The sequence below is a fragment of the Pinus tabuliformis genome, chromosome 4_1 (assembly GCF_031772625.1).
Source record: "Pinus tabuliformis cultivar Carrire ecotype Pingquan chromosome 4_1, CPIR1, whole genome shotgun sequence".
Classification (NCBI taxonomy): Eukaryota; Viridiplantae; Streptophyta; class Pinopsida; order Pinales; family Pinaceae; genus Pinus; species Pinus tabuliformis.
In genome coordinates, this window is record NC_142303.1 from 130224416 (window position 1) to 130233584 (window position 9169).

Consider the following 9169-nt stretch of genomic DNA (forward strand, 5'->3'; position numbering starts at 1 on the left):
CCCTAGATCTAGGGATTCCTTTTGCATGCTGCCTTTTGCTATTTCGGGAAGAGCAGCCCATGCATGAAAATCAGTTTTGCTCAGCTCCGAAAGGAACTGGTCAACCTGAAGGCACATCCAACAACATGTTAGACTGAGAGAGTGCATTGCACAATTTCTAGGAGCTGGATGGATGTCCAAGAGCGATTGTGCACTTTCTGGGAGGAGAAGGTGACTTCTTCCCAGAATTGCACAATTTTTGGGTTGAGTTCTAGTGCTGGGCCAGATTTCTCAGTTTTTGCAAGAAAGCATGTCTGGCTGTTTTGTGCAATTTTGTGCCCAGTAGGTTGCCTAGATGATTTGCACAATTTCTGGAGGGAAGGTTGGTTCCCCTCCAGAATTGTGCAATTTTCTTGGGGAGTGTCTTAGCCAACAACTAGCCCAAATCTGGAATGGCAGTCTGTGAGGGGAGAGAAGCAAAAAAACATGCACAGGTTGGCAAGCTGCTGAAAAAACCAATTAAGCCTATGTACTTGATAATGCAATATATGCTGCTAAGGATGGTTGGTAGGGATGCTCCAAAAAAAAGCTAAGGAAAAATTTTGGAGGGTCGTTGTAGCCACTACAACAGGTTCAATGCCATATGGATCATTCCAAATCTACCTCTGTTTGATCACTGACCAGCTATGTTAAGAAAAAGCCTCATCCCATCCTCATCCTCAATTTCTATTAGGTTCATAAGCTTCTCTCCTTTGCATACGATCCCTCTATTTGTATATATGATATCAAAAAATTCAAGGTTATAATCTATATTCTTGCAAAAACAATATTGACCAATCTTGTTCCTGAGATCCAGGGATAGATTTTGTTATCCTAGGGCCAAAGCCTAATGATTCATATCATTTCATCTCATCCTCTCCCAATGGAATTGTATTTTCCTGGCCTTCCATCTATCCCCATACACCTCATCTTCCTTATTGTTACTGCTTATTGTGCCTCTTTATTCCCCTACTCCCTAGGTTGGGACACACAATATGAGATCTGCTAATATAATAATACATGTGATAACATAACTTTTTAGTATCCTTTTGGTGCAGGAAAGAATGGATGTGGTGACCCTCACTTTTAGATTGATTGTGTGAAGAACTCAAATCAAGTAACTAAGATTAATAAGTAGGATTACACAATACTACAAATTTACCAAAATAACTCCTTCATGATAGTTAAGGGCCAATACTGCCAATTTTCAGATGGACTAGAAGCCTCCGAATTTGCAGGGTCTACCTTCAACATTACAAGCAGATACAAGTCAACTCTAAATGTGTACAAGTGTAGCACATCTTTTGTGGATGAAATAGAGGAGCTCAGGAAATGTAATGATACTTTCTATTACACTTTGAACGACACTGGGTATCTGGTGTCACTATGTGATGTGGAGGACCAAGTAACAATTTATGATGGAATAATAGAATTGCTTTATAATGATGCATAGAGAAATGAAAGTTGTACATCATGTCAAGAAAGTGGAGGGATTTGTGGTTACAATGTTTCAGTTACAGATGGGGTTGCGTCATTCTTCTGCTATTGCATGGATGGACCTAGTACTGGAAAATGCTTTGGCAAAGGTATTCTTTCATTCATATTTATGTAGCAGCATCTCTGAATATTTTGGCTAAGCAGCCATGTCAATAAGATAATTTCTCTTCATGTTTGTGAATAAGGAAAGAAGGGTACGAATGGCATTGCAATAGGTAAAGATACTCTCACAATTGTTTTCGTTGATCTGTTGATTGATATGGCTAGGTTTCTTGATTTCTAAAATCATTTGAACAACTCTAGGTGTTTCCGCTGGAGCAGATGTATTCATAGAAACGATATTATTATTGGGTATAACGTTATGTGCAAAGAGGAGAAAAGTCACTTCTTGCTGCTCTATTTACAAAGTGGAGGAATTCCTAAAGGAATATGTTGATCAAATTCCAACCATATATTCGCTCTCACAAATCAAGAAGATCACAAACATCTTTGCAGAAAAATTGGGAGAAGGGGGTTTTGGTGTTGTGTATAAAGGAAAGATTAGAAACAACACTGTAGTGGTCGTTAAGCTTCTGGTTAGACATCGACATGGAGAGAGCACCAACTTTATAAATGAAGTGGCCACCATTGGGTGGCTCCATCACGTCAATTTGGTTCGTCTGTTGGGGTATTGCTTTGAAAGCCTTACAAGCGCATTGGTATATGAATTCATGACTAATGGGTCTCTCGAGAAATTTATCTTCGACGGAAAGGAGAAGGGGAGATTGTTAACATCGGTAAATTTGTATTCAATAGCTTTGGGCGTTGCTCCTGGAATTGCATATTTACACCAAGATTATGAGAATCACATCATACACTTCGACATCAAACCTCACAATACATTGTTGAACGCTGACTTCACACCAAAATTTTCTGATTTTGGTCTTGCAAAACTTTGTGGGAAGAGAGACGACAATATCTCAATGACTATCGCGAGAGGGACGTCGAGATATGTTGTGCCAGACGTGTGTGATAGAGCTCTGGGACTTGTTACAGACAAATCAGATGTCTATAGTTTTGGAATGCTTTTGTTAGAGATTTTTAGGGAAAGAAAGAACTTCAATTGGAAGGTGAGTCATTCCAGACAGTTTTACTTTCTAGAATGGGATTTCAAGCTACTTGAGAGAGGGGAGTTGGGAATGATATTGAGAGGAGGAGGAGAAGTGGAAGTAGAAGATGAGGAGAAGGCGAGAATAATGACTAAATTGGGATTATGGTGCATCCACTACAACTACAAAGATCGCCCAAGTATGAGCAGCGTTGTGCAAATGCTACAAGGAAATGGAGGTGACGTCGCCAATCCTTCTTTGCCCTCAAATCCCCCCTCATCTTCACCTGGAAAACCCTTATTGTATTATGTGGAAGAATCTTCTTCAATTGAATTTAGGTTATAGATTTCAGAGTTACAGATTGGGCTATTTAATCTTGTTTTGGTTGACATCCAGAGAAATTTGATTTATGCAGTCCTAAATTGGTAACTCAGATTGGGTTATTTAAATGCAGTAGTTTAACCAGATTGTCTTTTTGCTTTCAAAATAATGGAAATTTTGGTAATATTTTGATGAAATCTCATAGTGATTTTTGTAAATCTAGTTTATAGCTGTCAAATTTCAAGATTTTGGGTTTGCCAAAAAAATTTGATGGGGTTGAATCACCCATCTATTGAGATTAATGATGAAATGTATTAATGGAGTGACGTTCAAATGAACCTTAGATTAAGAGTTTTTTCCTTCCTTCTAGGGTGTTGTTTCAACTTCCCTAATTGTGTGTGAATTATATATTTCTGATGTAATGATTGTAAGGGAAGAGCGTGTTCTATAGAGGTAGTCTCAGGGTGGCATTCCACACCTGCGAGCTACCTAGGTTCAATTCACTTAATTTGATTCTTCTATTTTTAACATGGTATCGGAGCTACAGGGTTGAGGACTGCCTGTAACCCTGAGTGGAGGAGTTATATTGAAGGCTGGGAGGAAGATCTATGTGCCTGGGAGGTAGATCTGGGAGGCTCGATTTTTAAGGGAAATTGGGCGGCGATCAATGTGGGATCCAGCGCCATAGTCGCACTGATATAGTCCGACCTTACGTGTTTTTATTTTTCTCGATAACACGGCTCTACTGCAGTCAAAGGGCACCAAGTCTACTGTGTGAGAAGAGGACACATGGGTAGATGCAGTAAGACTCGTCATTTTCTCAGTAGCGACAGGTTCTTGTTTTTCCTGTGCAATAACTAGTTTTTCATCAGTTTGAGACTCATTTTTCACAGAGTCCTTCTTGATCCCCAGGAAATTCCATCACTATGGTCTGATCTTGTGACGCTTCGGTGGAGATGCATGGGAGGCTGAGCGGTGTGGACGGTGCTTCTGAAATCCCTCTTTGAAAATGGCCACAAAGTAGGCTAGGTTTGCAAGGAGCCATGGACCATTGCATCTACAATGAACTGGGTGAGTGAAATATTGGCGACTTGGAAGGAGACGGGTAGCAGCCACACCAGCCATATAATCTGTTATGCGTATGAAATCCAAGTCACAAATAACTATAAATCATGTAATGTTGAGAATGTAATTTTGAAGGTCAGCTTTTCCAGTAGTTCTGCGTCGCCTAACACAGTGTATCTGAAGCCCATCCCAGAGAGCTCTTAGGTTTCTCTTCAGTATCATACCACGAACCATAATGCTAAAGTTGATGGAATCATGGCTTCTAGTGCCTCCTTTGTCGCCTGTCAAACAGGGAAGGCAGAGAAACTCCGCATGCATCTCTATATCTATATTTAGGATTGAATTGTTGATTTTAATGAATTGGAGTGGAGTTTAAGTTTAAAATTAAGATTTTAATTAAGGTTTTTCAAATTTAAAGTTTTTTTTTTTAATTTAATTCTTTAATTAAAAGAAAATGGGGCTCGTTATTTGATAAAGGGGGCGAATTTTTGTTAAAGAAGGAATTTGGAATGATCTCTTAAAAAAGGGATTTAGCTTCTGTTTTAATTAAAGTTTTCAATGGATCCGACATTTACAATATTTTTTAAGATCTGGGGTTGTTTTTTTAAGTTGCTAGGGTTGAAGTTTTTTAATTCAAGATGAATAATCAGTTAGCAAAAGCATACCTCAATGAGAGTAACAAGTTGGATGGAAATTTAAGTTGCAGACCCTACTTGAGGGACACAATGCATGGGAAATTGTGAATAATGATGAGGTGAAGCCAAACATGCTTGCAGGAGGAACAACAACAACAATCCAAGACTGGGATAAGCGGGAGACTAAGGCGAGAATTCTCCTGAAATTGTTAGTCAGAAATTGCATTATTCCCCATATCCGTGATTGCAAGACTGCACCAGAAATCTGGAAGACGCTCAAGGATCTCTATGAGATCAAGAACACCAATCGATTGTTGTTCTTGAAGAGCAAGATTCTCTCCATTAAGATGGAGGAGAATGAGATAGTTGTAGCATTGATTTCATTGATCAAGGAGGTCAAGATCAAGCTAGGTGACATCAGTGAAGTTGTGCCAGATAAAGATTTGGTCACAATTACCATGGATGGTATGACTGACGAGTATCATATGTTCATCACTGGCTTAAATGCAAGAGAAAAAGCCCCCATGTTTGAAGAATTGATAGGGATCCTCATGCAAGAGGAGGAAAGGTGGCTGACTCATAAACCTCAAAGTTTAAATCTGGCCTTAATGGTGAAGAAGAAGCCCTTTAGAGGAAAGACAAATGCAGGATAGAAGAGCAGTTCAACCCCACATAGAAAGATGCCCCCACCTCAAGGTACGTCTTTCAATAGAAATGACTCTGCGATGAAATGTTTTTATTGTGGTAGAACTGACCATATAGCCAGATATTGCATGAATAAGAAGTCTGATGAAGTCCGAAAGAGACACAAATGGCATGTAGTTCATTTTGTTGATGAGGAACATAGTCAAAACCTCAGACTGTTCATATCTGACTCTATGGTTTTGGCTAAGGATGATGAAGCAAATACCTGGTTTGTGGACTTAGGTGCATCCATCCACATCACAGGGAACAAACAGTGGTTTGAAGACTTCAAAGAGACCAATAGTGGAGAAAACATCTATCATGGCGATGAGAGAGGGTACCAAATCAAAGGCTATCGCAATATTCCTATTGTTTTGCTTGATGGAAATATTAGACATATTCATAATGTAATGTATGTACCTGAGATCAAAAAGAATATGATCTTTGTCGCTATGATAACTGATGAGAATATCAAGGTGAATTTTATAAATCATATTGTGTTATTAAAGATCTGTTGGATCATATGAAGCCTATTGTATCAGGTATTTGTGTGGGAGGTTTGTACAAGCTAAATGTCAAAAGCGCACCACATTAGGCATTGACATCATCTACTATGACTACAATGGACTTATGGCATCGGAGGTTTGACCATATTAACTTCAATGATCTGTTGATATTATAGAAAAGAGGTATGGTTGAAGGTCTTCATGTTTTAAAGCTTGTCCATATTGATTGTGATGCATGTGCACTTGGAAAGATGCACATAGATGAATTTCCTGTGAATGTTGATAGAAGGAGGAGATATATACTCGAGCTGGTACACACAGATTTATGTCGGCCTATGCACACAAGGGTATTAGGTGGTGCATAGCATTTTTTATTGTTTATTGATGATTGTACTATATTTACTTGGGTGTATTTCCTTAGGAAGAAGAGCCACACTTTTGAATACTTCAAGGAGTTCAGAAGTATGGTTGAAAAGCAAACAGGTAAATGCATCAGGATTCTCTGCTCGGATCAAGGGGGAGAGTACAAGAAAGCTTGTGTCCTCAAATACTGCAAAGATCATGGGATACAACAACAGTTTACAGTACCCCACACTCCTCAACAGAACGAGGTTGCAGAGAGGAAGAACAAAACCCTTGTGGAGTGTGCTCACAGTATGTTAAAAGGTAAGAATCTTTCTAATGGGTTTTGGGCTGAAGTAATTAATACTATGGTATATCTAAAGAATAGGAGTCCAACAAGAAGTTTAGATTTCAAAACTCCTTTTGAAGCTTTATTTGGCTATAAGCCTGCAGTTAAGCATTTGAGAGTTTTTGGTTCTAAAGGCTTTGCTCATGTCCCAAAGGAAGATAGAAATAAACTAGATTAAAAGGCCATCAAATGTATTTTTGTTGGGTATTGTACATAATTTAAGGTTTACAAACTGTTTAATCCCTCTACTCATAAGGTTTTTGTGAGCAGAGATGTAGTGTTTCATGAATAGGTTAATGACGGAAGCCATGAGAGTGCTAATGAAGAATGGCATGAGGCCTTGTTGGTGGAAGAAGGAAGTGATGAATCAAGTGACAACAATGAGTAGCAACAACAGCATGAAGGGGAAGAATATCATGTAGTTGTCAGGCCAAGTCCACAAAAGGATGATCACACAAGGTTTGAAGCTACCCCACCACTCAAGATATCAGGTAGGAATGTTCAGTTTCCAACAAGATATAGGGGAAATGCTTTTATAACTAGTATGATGAATGTTGTTGAACCCTCTAGTTATAAAGAAGCCAATCAATATAGTGAATGGAGGGCTGCAATGGAAGAGGAATATGAGTCAATCCTCACAAACAAAGCTTAGGATCTACTTAAACTACCTGAAGGAAAACAAGCCATAGGATGAAAATGGATGTATAAGCCTAAATTTAAAGCAGATGGGAGCATAGATAAATATAAGCTAGGCTGGTTGCAAAGGGGTATTCACAGCAAGAAGACATAGATTATGATGAAACATTTGCCCCTATAGCTAAACTAAACACAACCAGAATGATAATTCCTTTAGCTACCAAACACCATTGGATGATTCACCAACTTGACGTTAAATTTGCTTTTTTAAATGGGGACTTAAAAGAAGAAGTCTACTAAGTGCAACATGAGGGGTTTTTAAAACAGGGTAAAGAAAATTTAGTTTGCATGTTGAAGAAAATGTTGTATGGACTAAAATAGGCACCCAAGTCATGGTATGACAAAATTGATTCATTTTTCCTGTGACATAGTTATAAAAGAAGTAAAAATGACCATAATCTTTATACTGTGTTTGATAAAGAGGGAAGGATTTTTTTTATTTCTTTATAAGTAGATGATCTAATCATTATAGGGAATGCTGATAATCTCATTAAAGAAATCAAGGAGAAGATGTCACAAGTCTTTGAGATGAAAGACCTTGGAGAGCTACATTATTGTTTGGGTCTGGAAGTCTAGAGGGATTCTGGCCAAACTTTTCTATCACAGAGTAAGTATGTCAGGAGCTTACTGGAAAAGTTCAGATGTATCAGTGCAAAGCTTCAGGAGTACCTTTACAATAGAATATAAAATTTCAGAATGATGATGGATCTAAGGAGGCAAATGCGACTTTGTACAGACAACTGGTTGGGAGTCTAATCTACTTGACTACAACTAGGCCTCATTTGGCTTATGCAGTCAATGCATTGAGCCAATTTATGTCAAAGCCCCTTGAGAGCCATTGGGTTGCAGCAAAAGGTGTTTTAAGGTATCTCCAGGGAACCTTAGATTTTGGTATTGTTTATACTGATTCATGTGATGTTAAATTGACAGGTTTTTCAGACTCCAATTGGGCTGGAAATGTAGATGAAAGACGATCCATAACTGGCTATGCATTTAGAATTGGATCCGGGGTCATTACGTGGAGAAGCAAAAAGCAGAGCACAATATCCTTGTCTTTTGTGGAAGCTGAATATCAAGCTATGTGTGCAACAACATGTGAAGCCATTTGGTTGAGGAGTCTTCTCCTTGATGCTGGAGAAGAATGGAAGGTTTCAGCAGTGATCAAATGCGACAGCTAGAGCTCCATCAAACTTGCAAATAATCTAGTATTTTATAAGAACAAAAAGAATTAAGCAAAGTCTTTCGGTAGAAATGACATAAGAGAAATTTTTGGCCTACCCGTTTCGAACCAACAAGTGTGGTTCATCATCATACTAGATGATGAACCATACTTGTTGATTCGAAATGCATTGGCCATAAATTTCTCTTATGTGATTTCTACCGAAAGACTTTGCTTAATTCATTATGGATCACAGAAACTTCAAAAAAAAAAAAAAAACATATTGATACACAGTTTCATTTTGTGAGGGAGAAAGTTCAGTCAAAGGAAATCCATATTGAGTATTATAATAGTTGTGACAATGCTGCTGATATTTTTACCAAACTTCTTAGTAGAATCAAGTTTGAATTGTTTAGGGAAGTGTTAAGCATATGCGTGAATCCATTTCTCCATTAAGGGGGAGTGGTGAGATCAATGATGAAATGTATTAATGGAGTGATGGTTCAACCGAACCTTAGATTAGGAGCTTGTTCATTCATTCTAGGGTGTTGTTTCAACTTCTCTAATTGTGTGTGAATTATATATTTTTAATGTAATGATTGTAAAGGCAGAGCGCGTGTTGAGAGGTAGTCTCCAAGTGGTGTTCCACCCTTGTGAGTTGCCTAGGTTCAATTCAATTAATTTGATTCTTCTGTTTTTAACACCATCAAAAACATGATTCAAACACAACTATTACAAGATTTCTTGAAAGAAATTTACCCAAATTCCAGCCACTTTGACCGTCGATACAAATCCTCAACATCAGTGAA

At 38.3% G+C, this 9169-nt stretch overlaps 1 pseudogene; it reads left to right on the forward strand.

The window, feature by feature from the left end:
* The first annotated feature begins 2225 nt into the window (after positions 1-2225).
* Positions 2226-2948, forward strand: LOC149174539 (LEAF RUST 10 DISEASE-RESISTANCE LOCUS RECEPTOR-LIKE PROTEIN KINASE-like 2.1 pseudogene; annotated as a pseudogene).
* The last annotated feature ends 6221 nt before the right edge of the window (positions 2949-9169 follow it).